The 19,119-nt window shown below is 44.5% G+C and overlaps 1 long non-coding RNA gene across 1 annotated transcript in view; it reads right to left on the bottom strand.

Annotated features, from left to right (window-relative positions):
• The window catches only part of LOC144685253 (uncharacterized), a 57,031-nt gene extending 38,117 nt beyond the window's left edge, over positions 1-18,914 (bottom strand). The window contains exons 1-2 of the long non-coding RNA XR_013577682.1: positions 18,805-18,914; positions 17,872-17,948 (exon numbers count right to left, since the gene is read on the bottom strand). This is a non-coding gene — a long non-coding RNA (uncharacterized LOC144685253). The remainder of the gene's footprint in view (positions 1-17,871; positions 17,949-18,804) is intronic.
• Between the last annotated feature and the right edge of the window lie 205 nt (positions 18,915-19,119).

The following is a 19,119-nucleotide window of genomic DNA, read 5'->3' as shown; positions in this document are numbered from 1 at the left end:
GTGGGGTTTGGATAGTTTGACTGTGTGTGTGTGTGTGTGTGTGTGTGTGTGTGCATGTATTTGAGAGAGATATTTAATTGAATTGGAGACAGCTTGGACTCATCTAAAAAAGCTAGGTTAGAAATGCTAAATATGTAAACATGGCTGAAGTTTTAGAATGTGAGGAGAATTTGCAGTTTTAGATAAATCAGGGCAGTCTGAATTTCAAAGAGATGGTAGGATGTTACACCTAGCCAGTGAAGCTAGACCAAGCAGTGTGTTTATTTTTCCCAAAGGTTACTGGCAGTATTAGCACCATGAGAAAATTTATACGATGAGAAAGGTAAAGTTCCAAAGACTTATGGGAACAATGGAATTTGCATTGAAATGGAGAAACATGTATGAATGAGAAGAGGCTATGTGTCAGGGAAGGCATTGTAAGATCTACCAGAAGTGTGAAAAGCCTCCAGTATTTGTGCAACAAGCTGCTGTCTACAGAAACTGAAGCATGGAAAAGCCACTTTGAATTCTACTGTCCAGGGTATTGTGGTGACTTACCTAGATCTGTTTAAAATCTGTTTTTTTTTTACTGTTACCTTAATGGGGGTGTAACTAGAAGCCAGGTTAATTAGGGGTTTTAGGAGTTATTATAGTAGTAATTTGCACACCTGTGTATGTGCTTGAAATCTTTTCTTTTGTTAATAATTTAGTTTTATAAAAATCTCTGAAGTTGTGGTAGGCTTATTACTTCTGAATTCAGGGCATGCATCCTGAAGTAAAATACAAATTGCAAAACCGCTGTGACCATGTGATACAGTTTCCCTCGTGGGTTTGATCCGCCTGGCACACATCATCTGCAGCATCATAACAAAGACAAAAAGCTTCAACATGTCTCTTTTTTTCAGCAATACACCTAAAACAGTAGACTTGATCATTTATTTAATTCCAGTTTGTGGGACCTTGCTGTTTGCAAATTGACTAGTGCCTTTCCTACATTACAACAGTGACTGCACTTCAAAAGTACTTCATTAGTTGTAAAGCACTTTGGGATGTCCTGAGGTTGTAAAGGCATTATATAAAAGAGTGACTTAATCGAAAGGAAACTGGGCTTGTGGAAAAAGGCTGCCCATTTAGTGTTTTTGGCTTAGACCAATTTTTCCGTCTCAGTTTTCTCTGAATTCTGATCATCAGAATCCAAACTATGATCCCTTCCACAACATTCCCATTGTGCCACTGTCTAACTTTTGCCTTGGCAAAATGTGGCACTATACTTAGAAACATAGTAATTTACAGTACAGAAGGAGGCCATCCAGCCCATTGTGCCTGTGGAGGCTGAAAACGAGCTAACCAGCTGAATACCATCTTCCAGCTCTTGATCCAAAGCCGTGTAGATTACGGCACCTCAAGTGCATATTCAAGTGTTTTCTCAAAAGCAATGAGGATTCCTCCCTTTACCACCTCTTCAGGCAGTGAGTTCTAGACCCCTACCAACCTCTGGGTGAAAAATTTCGCCTCACCTTCCCTCTAATCCTTCCACCAATTACTTGAAACCTATGGCCCCAGTTACTGGCTTCTCTGCTAACAGAAATAGGTCCTTCCTATCCAGCCTAACCCCCTCAAAGTTTTATTCAACTCAATTAAATCTCCCCCAAGCTTCCTCTGTTCCAAAGAAATCAACCTGAGCCTATCCAATCTTTGCTCATAGCTAAAATTCTCCATTCCTGGCAACATCCATGTAAATCTCATCTATACCCTCTCTAGTGCGATCACATCCTTCCTGTAATGTGGTGACCAGAACTGCATATAGTGCCCTAGCTGCAGTCCAGCTAGTATTTATACGGTTCTAGCAGAACCTCCTTGTTCTTATAATCTAGGTCTCAGCAAATGCAGGAAAGTATCTCATATTTCTCCCTGACCACATTTCCTTTCCTTTAGGGATCTGTGGACATGCACTCCTAGATTCCATGGTTTCTCTACACTTCTGAGAATTCTCCATAAATGCATTACCTTACACTTCTGATTGAATTCCGTTTGTCATTTTTCTGCCCACTTAGCCAGTCCAAAGATATCTTCTTGCAGTCTATGGTTTCCTTCCTCGCTATCAACCACACAGCCAATTTTCTTAATCATGCCCCTTCCAGTTACACATCTAAATCATTGATATATACCACAAATAACAAGGGAGCCAGTACTAAGCCCTGCGCAACTCACTGAAAACAGCCTTCCAGTCACAAAAACCCCCATCGACCATTCACTTTACTTCCTGCCACTGAGCCAATTTTGGATCCAAGTTGCCACTTATCCTTTTATCCCATGAGTTTTTAATTGTCTGACTAGTTTTCTATGTGGAACCTTGTCAAAAGCCTTGCTAAAATACAAGTAGACTGCATCACAAGTGCTACCCTCATCGACTCTCTTTGTTACCTTCTCAAAAAATTCAATCAAGTTATTCAAGCACACCCTTCCCTTAGCAAATCAATGCTGACTGTCCTTGATTAATCTGTGCCTTTCTAAATAATGATTAATTCTGTCTCTCAGAATTTTTTCCAATAATTTGTCCACCACCAAGGTTAGGCCAACTGCCTTGTATTTATTCGGGCTATCCCTTCCTCCCTTTTTAAACAACAGTACAACACTAGCAGTTGTCCAGTCCTCTGGCACCATGCCTGGAGCCAGAATTAACTGGAAAATGATCGTCAAAGCTTATGCTATTTCATCCTTTGCTTCGCTTAGCAGCCTGGGACACATTTCACCTGGGTCTAGTAGTTTATCCACTTTCAAGGATGCTAAATGCATTAATCTTTTCTCCTTTGCTATGTTTACACCATCCAATATTTCACATTCCCCCTTATGATGATGCCTTCATCACTCTCTTTTGTGAAAGGATACACAAAGTATTCATAAAGAACCATGACAACATCTTCTACCTCCACAGGTTTATGATGGGCCCTACTCTTTCCTTACCACCTTGCTCTTTTTGTATTTATTACACACCTTAGGGTTTTCCTTGATTTTGATTGCCAATGTTTTTTCATGCCCTCCCTTTACTTGACTAATTTCCTTTCTAATTTTACCCCTGCACTTTTTTTATTGTGTAAAAGGTTAACATCAGAAGCATACATGATGCTGATGTAATAATGATGTCAGATGACATGACTGAGAAGACCTTGAAGAGAGCAGGAGCTCTTACCTTGGCTGGAGGTCGAAACGTGTAAATACTTGCTGTAAATAAATAGCTCTGTTAAAAGGAGCATCAAGCAGCATACTTTTGGCATACTAGACAATCCCCAAACCCCGTCTAAATCCCTATCACACAAAAAAACATGGTGGCAGTGAGTGAAAGACACAGCAAAGGTTGAAAGAAGCCATAGGGCTGACAAGTAAAGGGAACCTCGAAGGTAGGACAAAAGAAAAATATTCCAAAACTCCCCACAATGTCAGAACTTCATGGGAGCAGCAGAGCCAAGCTGTGACACAGATCTGGAGATCAGACAGCACTGAGCACAGGCCTGAAACAGCGAGCAGTGGAGAAGCAGAATCAAATATAGAAATAATTCCAGCCCTCAACAGAAGCCTGGAATCCTGCTCCCTATTACTCCCAGAACCATTTCAGTGTACGGAGGGCCACAGCAGACCCAGAAGTGGGACAACTAGAGAGAAAGGTTCAAAAACTTCAGGATTACATAAAAAAAAGACTAGATAGACCAGGTCAGCGTTCTACTTTATGCAGTAGGAACTATTGCTATGATAACAAGGTAGGGGGTTGATGAGACTACAGCTTCTTATGAAGAAGTCATGCAAGCTTTTGACTCTTATTTCAGTGTCCATCGGAAGTTAATAATTGAGAGGGCTAAATTTAACAGAAGAAAACAAAGGCCTGGTGAAAGCATGGATTCGTTTATTAACATTCTCTATAGGATGGCAGGGAACTGTGCTTATGGAATTTTAAAAGATGAGCTGATTTGTGACAGGGTCATTGTGGGAGTGTTAGATGAAGCATTATCAAATCTCTTACAGACAAGGGAGGAGTTAACGCTGGTTAAAGTAGTGCAGATCACGAGACAAATGGAACTTAGGAGACAGAATGTGGTGTTCACTTGTGGGGAAGGAGAGGTCCCATGGAGAAGATCAAGCGTGACCATTTAATTCATAGGCCATAAAATGGAAAGCATGCCTAAGCTCGCCAAAACTGAGAAAAGTGCACCAGCCACCATTTTAAAACATCTCCAGTGTGGAGGGAACAAGCCACACAAACGAGAAGAATGTCCAATGGGAGGGCAGAGTGCCACAACCATGGGAAAATAGGCCACTTTAAAATTGATGGCCACTTGAAAATGTTGACAGCCTGTAAAAAGAGAGAGAAAATGTTAAAGCAGAGTCTCGTAAAAAAAAAGTGAAAGAGCCACAAGAGTGGAAATTAACCTTCCTAGGAGAGATAAATCACACTGATAACAAGTAGAGGAGTTGTTAGCTCGCAGTGGATGGACACCCCACTAAGTTTAAATTATACGCAGATGCAGGGGTTTCTATTTTATCAGATAAAGTAAACTAGCTCAAAAGGATTCCATTGCAACCCTCATCTATTAAATTACCAGGCCCTGGAGGGACTACAATAAAAGTGAAAGGCCAACTCATGGTGAAGTTGAAATATAAAGATAGAGAAATCCTTGAACTTGTCCATGTCATTCAAAATAAAGAATGCTCTCTACTAAGCAGAAAGATGTGCCTAAAACTGAAATGAACCTTTATGGTGAACAAAGTTGCTGATGAGAATTTCAGCACCACATTCCGAAACAAATTCTCAAAATTGTTTACAGGGCTGGAAAATTGAAGACTGAATACCACATCATCTTACGGAGCTGATGCTGAACATATTTGCCTCTTTAACCCAAGGAAAGTCCCTCACCCACACTTGGACAAAGTCAAGGGTGAAATTGAAAAGATAGAGCAGTAAGGAGTTATCTCATCAGTTACCATGCCAACAAAATGGTGTTCAGGCACGGTTACGGTCCCAAAAACAGATGGCTCAAAAAGAATCTATGTGGATTTAACTCAGCTAAACAAAGCAGTGGAACATGAGATCCACCCGATGGCCTCAGTGGACAAGAGCCTAGAAAAGCTAGACAAGAGCACTTTATTTACCAAATTGGATGTAAACAATGGATTTTGGCAATTGCCTCTGGACAAAGAATCCAGATCACCAACCACATTCATTACACCTTTCGGTCATTATTGTTTCAATAGATTGCCCTTTGGAATTGCATCTGCTCCAGGGATTTTCCAGAGAATGATGTGCAACAATTTAGAAGGCATGGAAGGAGTAACATGCCATATGGATGATATACTCATACATCGATCCATGAGAGAGGAGCATGATTGCAGAGTCAGAGCAGTCCTGAGAGCTTTACAGGATGCAGACCTAACACTGAATGAAAAATGTGAGTTTGTCAAAGCCATGATTAAGTTTCTACGTCACATAGTACAAGGCACAAGAATCATAGTTAATCCGCTAAAAGCAAAAGTTTAAGAGAACATCCACAACCCAGGAACATAACTGAACTTCAAAGATTCCTGGGGATGGCGAACCAAGTAGGCAAGTTCCTACCAAGCAGAGGTTAATGAGGCCTTGAAACAGCCTTTGAGACAGGGTCAACAGCAGTGCTGGAATGTAGACCAGTAAAATGTCTTTGAAAGCATTAAATAACGATCAATCTCTTCTGAAATCTTGGCATTTTAAAACCCAGGCTTACTGAGCATACTAGCAGCAAATGCATCATCTGCAGGTTTGGGGGAAGTACTATTTCAAGTGCAAAAAGATGGCAAGTGTAGATCAGTCTACTATGCTTCTAGGTCATTGACAGAAATGGAACAATGATACACTGTGGTGGAAAAAGAAGCTTTGACAGCAATGTGGGTGTGTGAAAAAATTTCAGTCTTTGTTATAGTTTTCAAATGGACATTTGGTTTATATGGACATTTCAAAATGGAAACAGGCCATAGACCACTAGTCACCCTCCTGAACGTGGAAGAAACATGAAAATGCCGCCCAGAATCCAATGGTTCAGATTAAGACTGATGAGGTGCGACTCCACCATAGAGCACGTGCAAGGAAAATGTCGAACAACAGTGGATACACTGCCACGAGTACCATCAGAAGGAACTGAATATGAGGATTTAGACTTCATTGAGGCACATAGGTCCTTAAGCAGTCAGTATTTACCAACTACTGCACGAAAGTTGCAGAAAATAAAACAAGCCCAGAAACGGGTGAAGAATGTCTTCAAATTTGAGAACATTTCCTGGAAGGATGGCCAGAATATATCCCCAGTAATCCGATACTATGCCAGTATTTTGAACAGCGCAAGCACCTCACAGTCATTGACGACTTACTAGTCTTCAATGAGAAATTAATGATACCGAGAGAGCTTTGGCTTGATATTCTACAAAGACTTCACAAGGGCATTTAGGGATTACAGAACATCGTGCGAGGGCGCAATAATCAATCTGGAGGCCAGGTATTATTCACTCTATAGAATAAATGATTTCTAACTGTATTACTTGTGCCATAAACAGCCAGGAACAAAAAGAACCACTATTACCTTCTTTTCTATCAAGGCCGTGGGAGTGCCTGGGAACGGATTTATTTGAATTTAAGGTAAAACCTTCCTGATCGCTATTGATTATTATTCATGGTGGATTGAACCAACCCTATTGTATAGTACCACAGCAGGAGCAGTCATTCAATCCCTCATGGCATTCCGGACATTGTAGCATTTGACAATGGGTCGCAACTCGCAAATGAGCAATTCCAAATTTTCGCAAACAAATATGGCTTTGTTCATGTAACCAGTTCACCTCGCTACCCTCAAGCAAAGAGAGAGGGATATGAAACATTAAAAGAAAAGCAAAGACCTTAATCTAGCTCTTCTGAGTTATTGATCCTCACCAGTACAGAATGGTTTCTCACCATCAGAATTACTAATGGGAAGGAGATTGAGAACACAGCTTCCATCTCTGACACAAATTTTGAAACCCAACATCACCACAAACAACCACGAGAAGGTAAAACAGCGTGAGGAAGAAAGAGTAACAATCAGACTCGGAGCTTAAATCTCAGCATAGAGAACATGAGTTAACACTACTGAAGCCCGGGGAGAAAGTATGGGTCTGAGATCAACAGAAAGAAGGTACAATCATTGAAAAAACTCCACTATCAAGATTGTACAGGATTGGGACAGATTGGTACCATAAGGAGAAACCATAGCACCTTAATATCCTTGAAAAGAAAACCAGTAGAAATTTGGACTTACTACTCAGATGCTGAAGAAGAGAAAAGACCTACTACAAGCTCTACAGTTACTCAGGAGGAAAAAAACACTCAGATTGACAGAAGGGAGAGTATTGAATATTCTCTATCTCAAAAGGAGATCAGAACAAGATAAGGGAGATTGGTCCAGGCACCTCAGAGACTAACCCTGTGAAGTCTGAGACTTCATGGGGAGGTGGAGGAGAATGTGAATATGATGGGGATAAATACCTGGGGCGGAGATATAAAGGGTTAACATCTGAAGCATTCGTGATGCTGATGTGATAATGATGTCAGATCACATGACTGAGAAAACCTTGAAGAGAAGCTCTTACCTTGTCTGGAGGTCCAAATGTGTAAATACTTGTTGTAGATAAATAGTTCTGCTTAAAAAGACTATGGACTCAAGCACCATATTTTTGGGAGACTCGTCAATCCCCAAACCCCACCGAAACCCCTACCACACAACAAAACATACTCCTCTAGGTTTTCTGCAGTATTGAACTCTTGCAATCTGACATAAGCATTTTTTTTCTTATCATACCCTGTGTGCTCTTTGACATCCAGGGGTTCCTAGATTTATGAGCCCCTCCCCACTTTTTTTTGTGGGAACAGCTTTGTTCTGGAACTCTCACTATCTCCTCCTCGAATGCCTCCCACTGCTCTGACACTTCAATTTCCAGCCCAGTTTTGCCAAATCTCATCTCAGCTTAGTAAAATTGAATTATAATCACTACCACTGAGTGTTCTCCCATTGGTACCCTTTCCACTTGCCCAGATTCAGTCCCTAAAACCTAGTCCAAAACAGCCCCTTCCCTTGTTGGACTTGCTACATACTAGCTAAAAAAGTTCTCCTGAGTGTATTTTAAGAATTATGTGCTGTCTGTACCTTTCATTCTGTGTTCATGTCAGTTTAGGGCAGTTGAAATTCCATACTTCTGCCTGACTCACAGTATAAAACAGAAACAAACACATTGGCTGGAATTTTACGGCCCTGTCGCGGTGGGGATGGGGCTATAAAATGCGGCGAGCCATTCTAAACTCCATTCACTTCAGAGGAAGTAAAATCCTGCTTCCATAAAATTCCACCCATCAAGTGAATCCCCTCAAATGTTCAGCATTGCAAGATTAGAAAACACAGTAGTTTCTTTATGTATTACCCTGTATTTACCCAGCTGAAGAATTGCAGTCCTGACCTTGATCAGCTTTGTTTGTACAATTCTAGCCCTTGAACTGCTGGACCCAATTAGGGTTCTTGCCACATAAATATGAGATTGATTGCTTTTCTCCCCCATCTTTGAATTGACCTGAAATTGACTCTAAATAGTGAAAATACAACAATATCAGCCTTTATAGGGGCACTCCTCTCATAGTAATAGAAAGACTTACATTCATACAGCTCTATATCACCTTTCCAAACACTTCACATAAAATTCATTACCTTTGAACTGTAGCATTGTAACCATTTTGTGCCTAGCAAAAATCCACAATCATTACAAAGATCAGCTAATCTATTTTGGCAGCCTAAGTTGAAGGACAAACCTTGCCTAGTTCACAGGGAACACTTCCTACTATTTAATGTTGAGGAACAGCATCCCATCTTTCGATTAGGCACTTTACAGTCTTCCAATTTCAGATTGTAACCTCGGTCTCAATTTTTTCAAATGGCAGCTGTTGTGATGTTTCGGCTATTCTCTTTTATTTACATCTCCTCCAGGCCCATCTTCTGATCCTTTACTTGTCCTATTAACACCTTGTTTGTCATGCACCATCATCCCTTTTGTCATTTAACCTCTCCTGCTTTCCTAACTATCACAGACCATCCCTTTTGTTCCCGCCCCCTTCCCTGACTCTGGAGCTGCTTAAAATCTGTTAAAATCTGGTCTAGCCAGCAAAGTCCACATCCCACGAAAGGATAACAAAGAAACGCATTCAACTTGTTCCATTTCTGACCAACATTCCCTCTAAGCTATGTAGGTACATGACTGCACAACAATCCAGAACTTACTGTGCAGGGGACAAATAGGCCACACACACTTAGCATTCCCTTTAAGATGTTTTTGCAGGCTGTGTTGCAATCTTAAAGGGAACCCCCCCAGTGCCAATTGAGGCCCTTAAGTGGTAATTAATGCCCACATAAGGGCTGCATCCTTCCGCCACTGAAATTAATCCAGCAGTGGATGGTGGGCCCTGTGTGATGTTGCTCATGGGGTCTTTAAGCAGGGGTGGCCTCCCCATTCAAAGGAACTCAGTAACTAATCAAGGTACCCAGCATCCGGTTGTGAGGGGCTACTGAGAGCCAACCCCCTACCCTTGCCACTGAAGCCCCTGCCCCACCTTCTCTGTGATCCCCACCTCTTGAGCCCCCTCCCGCCATCACTCACCTGTGGCCTGGGATCCAGCGACTATCCTGGACCTCAGGTGGATGTTGTACCAGGAGTAGCCATCACCACCCCATTGGCAATGTTGTTCAATAGAGCTGGCAGCCTTTGATTGGCAGGAAGCTCTCAGCCACTCCTAGGGTCCTTGATCCCAGGAAGGCCCAATTAAGTGCCTGAGGGGCACTTAACTTGGCAGGGCTTCCCTAAAAGAGGCAACACCAAGTTCTCCCGTCAGCTCCATTAAATATCGCCTGTTAAGTTTCTCTTCCCAGTACCTGAACTGCTAAGTATTTTCAGCATTTTCTGCTTTTACTTCAGATTTCCAGCATCCACTTTATTATGACTCGCTAAGAAAAATGCTTTAACATCTCAACACCCAGTAGCCACCCTTTGGCTTAGTGTGATAGCTCAAATGCAGATGGCACAGCGCACTGCCATAGAATAAAAACATCATGACAGGATACCAGACATTGACCCACACGATTGACTACCTCTGGTCACACACCAGCTGGATGCTGAGAGACTGGAATCTTTTCCGGTTATGGTACATGGAAGAGTTGCCATGCTGTGCCCGCAAGTTTTATGCACGATAGCATTGGCACCCTGTGTTCAATTATGTCTTTGGAAGCAAACGAAAAAAAACTTGCCAAGCATTATTTGTGAACACTTTTGATGCATGAAATAGTGAGTCAAGAGGTTCAGATATATAGCTTGTCTTATTCTATTATCTTTCTCAATGTAGACTTAAGAAATTATTTTTGAAACGGCTGAATATCTTTTGTTGAGTCCTTTAATCAATGTTCATAGTAGTGAACAATCTGTCCCAAAGGAAAGTCATTAATATTGAGAAAAGAGAAATGTTTGCTCAGCTCTCAGAGGATGTCTGCAGTTACTCATTAAAGGTTTCTTTTAGCTCCTCAGAATTTTAATACTTTACGTTATTATTTTCAGGTTCAATATTAGGTGTAAAATGACCATTTTACACACACACACACACACACACGGCAGAATTTTGCCCTTAGGGTGTGGGATCGACGGGGGTGGGTGGGGGCATTCGGGAAGCCGACCACCACCTGCAATTGGCAGCGCACCGTGATTTTACGCGGGCGGGCCAATTAAGGCTCACTCAGTGTGATACAGGAGCGGCAACACTGAGCGCTGCCTGTGCGGGCTGGGGGAGGAGAGCGATCAGGCCTAGCGCGCAATTTGCGCATGCGCGTGAAAGAGTGCTGAATAATCACCTCAGGGAGATGAGGAATATATTGAAAAACTTAATAGTATCAGAAAAAATTAATGAAATATGTCCCCTCATTTGATTCTGTCACATGAGCAGGGAACTGTTTTTAATTAAAAATTAAAGTTTTTATTTCATTTGATTTTGGAAACCTCATCCCACCTGCAGACGAGGCTTCCAAAAAAAATTTCGCTGCCCACCAACCATTAGGTTGAACGGGCAATGAAAAATTCAGCATAATTATTAACTTAATGGCCTTAATTGGCCTTTTAATTATTGGTGGGATCACTTCTGGCTCCAGCTCGCGCCTGCCAACTGAACTATCGCAAGAGTGCGCGTTGACATTGGCACGCTCAGCCGACGTCAATGTGCTTTATTTCACGCTCGGGTGTGTTGTGCACGCACCTGCACACACACACACACACACACACACGCAAATGCTGCAAATCTCATTGTGCAATGCTGGTTTGATACCATTTACAGGTTAGTTGCTGGTTTATTTTTTATGGCTGGTGCTATGAACCTATAGGCGTTCGCTGCTTTCTATACTTGTTTCAAGATACAAAAGCTTGTAGGAAGGGTGCTAAATGAGCTTTGCTGACTTCAAGGGCTGAATCTTACCTATGTCGGGCAGGCTGGGCGAGAGTGGGTGCGGGCGAGCGCGGAGCCAATTAAGGTCCTCCCAGCGTGAATCATGGCTCCTGAGAACAGCGGGTAGAGGCGGGCGACGGCGGGAGTCCAGTGACCACCGGGTCCAATGGCAACCCAGCAGCCTGTTTAAAAACAGCTCCTCGAGGAGATGGCAGCATGGCATGAAATCATAGTGCCAAGGGACGGAAGGAGGAGGAACCCTCACATGACAAAACATGCCTGTGAGGAGGTGACAGAACGGGTCAGCTCCCACGATGTGGTGAGACGCACCTGGGTGCAGTGCCGCAAGTGGTTCAATGACCTCTTGCGATCGGGAAGGGTGAACACCGTGTTGGCATGGCTCTCTTAGCACAGCAGTTAGGTTGGCCTTCCTCCCGGCCAGCCCCGCAACTCGAAATTTTATTAATGCATTCATTCATTCACTCATTCACGGCATGTGGCCTTCGCTGGCTGAGCCAGCATTCATTGCCAATGCCTAGTTGCCCCTGAGAGGGTGGTGGTGAGCTGCCTCTTGTACCCCCGGCATGTGGTACACTTACACCCACAATACTGTTTTGGGGGCGACCTGCAGGGTCTGGACCAGTGCAGTGCTGGAACACCCAAACATTTTAAAGCCAGGATGCTGACTGACTTGGAGGGGAACTTCCAGGTGGCGGGGTAGCCATCCATCTGCTGCCCTTGTCCTTCTAGGTGGTAATGCTCGTGGGTTTGGAAGGTCATACAGGGTGAGTGGCAAATATGATGGAGGCAGCATCTGCGCAAGGGACTCAGCCTTGGCTGCTTGGAGTGAGTGTACGGCAGCTCCAGGGTCACGAATGGGATGAGCCCTGTAAGGTTTCCCTCAGGTGGGGGTGGCAAGGCTGCAATGGCAATGCAGCTACAGGGTGAACTAATCAATGTTCCTCTCTCCTTTCAGGAGAAGACCACTCACAATAATGCCGAACAGCTGTGGACTGGCGGAGGGCAGGTCCACCTTCTGATACTGACCAGATACGAGCAGAAGGCTCTCGAGCTGGAGAGGCGCCATGCACCCAGGTCAACCGGCAGCGGTGAGGTTGGGGTGCCAGTGGGAGGTAAGAGGGCCACCGTGGACTGAGGTCACAATGTCTGTCAGTGCAAACATTCCACTGTTGACTGTATATTGATTTCAGCCTCCAACATGGGTTTCCCATTGATAATAGAAGGAGCGCATCCTGATCCAGGCGTCAGGCATGCACATTAACAGTGTAACGACTTCTACTAATCAAATGTCCTTGTTCTTCCTTTCAGCTCACAAGAGAATGCCTGGACTCGAGAGGCAGAGGGACCACCACTGACCCCTGAGGGCCCTGAAGATATACAAGCACCAGCATCTCACCATCTCAGCCAGTCACCAGCGCAGATATCAGCACCTCGGTAGGGATAAGATCGTCGGCTAGTGTCTTGGTGCACAGCAGTGAGGGCACTTCACACTCGCTTGAGGTGCAGGTGGACACAGAGAGTGCCCAGGGTGCCGGCAGTCGGAGGACTGCAGGGGACCAGGGACATGCTCAATCGATGCTGATGATGCACCTCTGGAGTAGTCCCTGAGGCAGCGGATGCTGAATGTCCAGCAGGGTGTGCGGGAGGATCTGGTGGAGATACATGAGGTAATGCATGTCATGGTCTCTGTGATGCAGGAGTCCATTTGGAGCATCGGCAATGCAATGACCCTCATGGCCGAACACAATGCCTCCTCCATGGAGAGAGGCTCCTCCAGGAGAACTTCCTGGGGATGTGCTCTGACCAGCAAGCCCTCACAGTGGCATTGACCTCAGCTGGTCAATGCCAGTGTGGGAGATGGATTGGGCACCCAGTATCCCAGCTAGGTGCCCATCCATCACTGGTGAGCAGGGAGGTCCAAAGCAACCTCATGTTGGCGTTCAAGCTGCCTGTCATCTCTGCGGGCTCCTCTCAGGGTGCTCCGGGTGAGGGCAGCAGCTCCTCCACCCCTCTGCCAGTGAACATGGCATCCGATGAGGCTGCAGTGACTGGGGAGGTGCCAGCCATGCCACTGGCCACTCCCTCCCAGGCAGGGCCAGCACAGGCCCATGGGCTAGAGGGCGCCCACCAAGGTCATCAAGGCCAACAGGACAGCACAGTGAGCAGGCTGTCTCCAATGCCGGTGCCAGCGAGGGGGGAGCCCTTAGACGTTGCACTTCAAACGTAAGCATAAATCACCTTTGGCACAACACGGGCTTATCAGTGGTGGTTTTCTGTTACCCCCATATTAGTTGCTTCTCATTCAGTATGATGCTCAACACCTTTTAATGCACTTTCAGTTCTGTTTTTTAGTGTGCAATCATTAAATGTTTTAGTTCTCAACAAGCCTCTGAGTGCTTCATTGCTTCTGTAGCTGAAGGGGAACCCATGATGTTATAAGTAACTTGTTTGTCATTGAGCTTTATTGACAAGGCACATAGTTAATGTTCCTAACCAGGCAGATGTTGCTCTCAGGTATCGAGTATAGAGCCTGCAGCCCTGTCATGTGTTGGAGGTCCATCTGTGGTGTGCTAACTGAAGGATCGTTGGATCAAAGCCTCCCGGGTGTCCCTGCCTCCCTAGAGGTTGCCCAGGTCAGGGTCTATCCCTTCAGCGTTTTTTTTTGCATGCTCATCCTCATACTTACTACTGGACTCATTGTCTGCAGCCAGAGAATCTACATCTACATCTTCTTCCTCCACAGCGCCACCTCCACCTTTCCAGTGCCAGGTTGTGGAGAGCACAGCATGCAACCACTATCAGTAACACACGATCTGGGGGGTATTGGAGTGTGGCCCCTGAATGGTCCAGGCATTTGAAGAGCATCTTGAGAAGACCGATGGTTCTGTCCACCACAGCTCTTGTGGAGGCGTCGCTCCTATTGTACTGCTGCTCGGCCTCTGTCCTTGGATGGCGGAGAGGCGTCATGAGCCACCTTTTAAGGGGATTGCCCTTGTCACCCAGCAGCCATCCATCTAGCCGGGCTGGAGCACTTAAGATCCTTGGCACCTGGGAGTATCTGAGGATGTAGGTGTCATGGGAGCTGCCTGGGTACCTTGCACAGACTTGCAGAATCTGCATCATATGGTCACACACTATTTGTACATTCATGAAGTGGAAGCCCTTCCTGTCGACAAAGGCATCCGGCTCATCTGCTGGTGCCTTGAAGGCCATATGTGTGCAGTCGATTGCACCCTGGATGCGGGGGAGGCCAGCAATTGCTGCAAAGCCTCTGGCTCGCTCTGCCTGGCTGGCCTCGTCCAAGTGGTAGTGAATGAAAGTCAATGCACACCTGAAGAGTCCATCTGTCACCAGCTAGACGCAACTGTGGACAGCTGATTGGGAAACTCCGCAAAGGTCATCCACCGACCCCTGGAAAGAGCCAGAGCCATAGAAGTTGAGGGCAGCCTTGACCGTCAATGCCATTGGCATGGGGTGTCCACCCACACAGTTGGAGCTGATCTCAGCTGACAGATGGAGGTCACTGTCTCCCTTGAGAGACGGAGCCTCCCTCGGCATTGAGCCTCAGACATATTGAGGTAGCTGCATCGCCGCCTGTAAACACTGGCAGCAGGATAGTGGCATCTTCTGTGGCCCCTTCCGCCTTGCACTTCCTGTTGGCCCTGCACCCCTTGTGCCTGCACCTGTCCTCCCAAAGGTGGCTCCCCTGGAGGCTGAATATGGACTCCTCCTTCTCCCCCTTCTGGCCTCTCTTCCTCCTCAGAGGAGGTGCCTCCAGTGGAGAGCACAACTCCCATTCTCAGGGTAAGGGAAGGCTGCCTGAAACCTGCAAGGCCCCAAGGATTGTGTTTCCTCCAGAGTCCTGAATTGAAGCCTGTTATTCCTGTACAAGCAACTGTGAAGAGATTTGAAGTTCTCCTGTTCACACAAGCAAGTAACAGTAAGTTTCTAAAGTAAATGACTAACGACTCGCATCCGCAAGTCCACTCACCCATCTTATCCCGTCCATAGATGAGGTTTTTAAAAATGTAGCCTACCCGCCTGCCCGTTGTGCCCCTGCGACACTCTGAAAATAGCACGGGCTGTGAAAAACTGTTGTGTATTACTGCCTCAAGGACCTTAAGTGGCCTGTTAATTAATGGCAGGCGCACCTCAGAACTCATAGCATGCCTGCCCACCAAAATATCGCGATGGCGCGCGGTGGCATTGGGATGCACGCCCGAGGTCATTGCGCGTCATTTTACACATCGGACCCACCCCCACACACCGACGTCAAAATTCTGCCCCAAGTCTTCTGGACAAACCAATTGCTCCAAACATGGGTGCACTTGTAGGAATAAATACATTATGATTGGAGAATGAACATTGGACATGCAGAGAAGGATAAGCTGCTGGGAGAAGAAGGAGGAGCAGAAGAAGATCTCAGAAGCTGGCTATATCTTCCCAGAGTGTTCAGGGAGCAATTCTTCTACCTGGACCTCAATGAGGAACAAAATATGGGAATTATGCGCTTCAGTAAGAATGTCATTAGTGAAATCACGCAACTGCGATTTTAAAGCATGGCAAGGGCTGCATTGCCAGTGGCTGTGAAGGTGACCGTGGCAATAAATTGTTATGTGTCTGGCTCCATCCAGACTGAAATAGGAGATATTTGCAATATCTCCCAGTTTTCCGTCCAATGTCACATAAGCAAGCTTATTGAGGGTCTCTGTTCAAAGAGAGCTGATTACATTACACTTTCTCTTGCCTAAAGATCATCAGACAGAGCAAGCATGTAGCTTCCCTGTGGTTCGCTGTGCACCACATATTAACTCTTCCATGTACCAGAACTGGAAAGGATCCTATTCTCTCAAAATCCAGCTGGTGTGCAATCATGCAGGTCAATACCCAATATCCTGGCAGCAGTCATGATGTCTTTACTCTGTGGCAAGCCACTGTGCCATTTGTTTTTGAGCAAACACAGCGAGCCAAAGGATGGCTACTGGGTGACGGGGGCTATCCTCTGACGACATGGGCTCATGACTTCAATCAAGAACCAACAGAATGGTGCACTGCAGGCCTACAATTAGACCATGCTGCCACACAAAAGGTGCTAGAGCGGATTATTGACATACTCAAACAACATTTCTGCTGCCTGGACTGCTCTGGAGGAGCCCTGTACTACTCAGCAGAATGGGTGTCAAGGATTGTAGTGGCCTACTACATGCAACACAACCTCGCCCATCATGAGAGGACAGCCCTTGCCACTAGCTATACATAGAACAACTGAGGAGCAAGAGGAGAAGGAGTAAGAGGAAAAGGAGGAAACCTAGGCACTTCTTTTCTGCAGGTTGTCAATGAAGAACTAGTTCAAGCATGATATCAGTAAAAGCGACCCTGATTCCTTATTCACCAGCAGTCCCACACCTTCCCTTCTATGCTGAAACGGTTGGTTTTATGTCTTGAGTCTATGAGTTCACTAGTCGAGTAAGCTCGAATTGCACACCTTCATATACACTTGTTAGTTGGTGCTCGTTATCAATAATGGAGAGAGACCAACATAAGAATGAACTGTGATTGTTTATTGCAATAGAAGGAAGAGCACTAAATCCTTGCGTGCTCTCACAACCACCTCCAGCTCTAGACTTACAGTTAACCAGTAGCCCACGCTGTACAGTGATTCAACAGTACTGTCACATGGTTAGTCCACTTGCATTCTCTTAAAGGTACATGGTACTCCACTTTACCACAGTTGGGCTCCAAGCTCTGTACAAAGCCCTGCGCCAAGTTGGTGCTGAACTCCTCCATGCTGAACACAGGCCTTCCAGCAGGCTTCCCATTGCATCAAGCATTTAGTTGTGTATGCCCATCAGCGTGCTTCTGTAGGCTTCCCCATCCAAATCCTCATCTGAGTCCACTGTAGCAGAACCTGTGTGACCTCACCCTCTGGTGAGTTAGCACCTGCGCTAACCTTGCCCCTGCCCTGGAAATTGTTCCTAGTGGGTTTTATCTGGCAGTAAAATATCACTCCTCTTCCAGTCAGGCCTCAGGTTAAAATATAAATAGACTAGCACCCTATGACATTTCTGGAGCCCTATCTGCCTATTTAGTGAGGACCCCACTGGCAGATGTCCTTGTTGGCTGCAATGTAAAACTAAAGCTGACAAGATCAGAGTGGGAAAAGAGTGGACTTGTCCCTTTTCCATTTTAACTTTCAATACCAGGTCAATGGGTGGAGACAATTGGAGTGGAATGAAGGGGAACTTATAACTGAGGCCACTGTTACTGAAAGTTGCACAAGAGAATGGATACAAGTGCAAATTGACATTCAGGAATTTGTAGCTTCTATCCAAAGATAACTCATACAGTGGATGACTAACCTCTTATAAGCATTTTATGCCTTAGATGCTTTTTTTTCTATTTGCTGTAATCTTTTTGGTTTCATATCACTATTTTACTGTAAATAAAACAACAAAGTGAACAGTGACACTCTGCAGCCATTTCCTGAAATGCACTTATCGCCATCCAATGATGACAGGAACAGGCACAATATTAAGCCATTTAATATGTAAAAAATCTGGTCAAAATGCAATCCCAGTCAGTGTTGTGACTTAGCATGTTAAGATGTTTAATACACTATGCAAATTATTACAAATAGGGTCTTTATTAATCCTAGAACTATGTATCTTTCTGGAGTAGATTATTGTAAAAACTTCTGCAGATTATAGCATACAAGACCCATTTATGGGACTACTGGAAGGACTAGTTAAAAGGTTAAGAGAGATTATGGTTCTATTAGATTTCAACACTTACAGGAAGTGTAGTTTTGAGACTTGATTTGAGTAAGTCTTAAATGCCTCAGTGGAGGAAGGTTAAAGTTTTTGCAACATCATGGCACAGGAGTCAAGCAACTTCTAATTAGATTGAATTATTCAGCAATTTGCTAAATTGGGCAACTTTGATGCTGCATTGAAAACGTTTTCATCCTAAGTGTGCAGAAAGTAGGTGATTTAATACTTTGAAATTTATCTTAAATCCAATTTCCTTTTCAGCAGAAACAAGCTTAATCACAGATTCACAGATTTTAATCACTCTCAAACTCTTTCAATTTCCACCTTCCTCCCCTACCATCATGCAAAATTTGTGGAAAATAGCATAACCTCATCTTTTGCCTTTCCAAATTTACTACTACAAAACATAAAAATGAACAGAACAATCGGGAAGATTTGTTTACAGCCATTGGCAACTTTTCAAGAATTCCCCTCTCCCACAATCCCATGAGTACAGAAATTAAATAAATACAATTAACTCACCAATGGCAAATCATGAACTAACAAGACTAACGGAACTACATATACTGTAAAAATTTATTGAACAGCAAAGAGTCAATGCTCTAATGGGCCGAACATTAATCTTGCAGGAAGGAGCAGAGTTCAGCAGACTTGCAGCTAATGTTACCAGCATATCAGATCATTACTTAAAGGCACACAGTCATCAACCGTAGTGTAGGGCATTTGTATTTAAGAGTGAGAAATGGCAGTGTTTGAGTTCCAGTGATAGTCACTGGACAAATCTGAATCATAAAATCTTAGGTTAATAACAAAAAAAAATTAAAGTTGAGGGCAAAA

Source organism: Cetorhinus maximus, chromosome 10 (assembly GCF_964194155.1).
Source record: "Cetorhinus maximus chromosome 10, sCetMax3.hap1.1, whole genome shotgun sequence".
Classification (NCBI taxonomy): Eukaryota; Metazoa; Chordata; class Chondrichthyes; order Lamniformes; family Cetorhinidae; genus Cetorhinus; species Cetorhinus maximus.
This window is presented reverse-complemented; position numbering and strand designations above follow the sequence as displayed.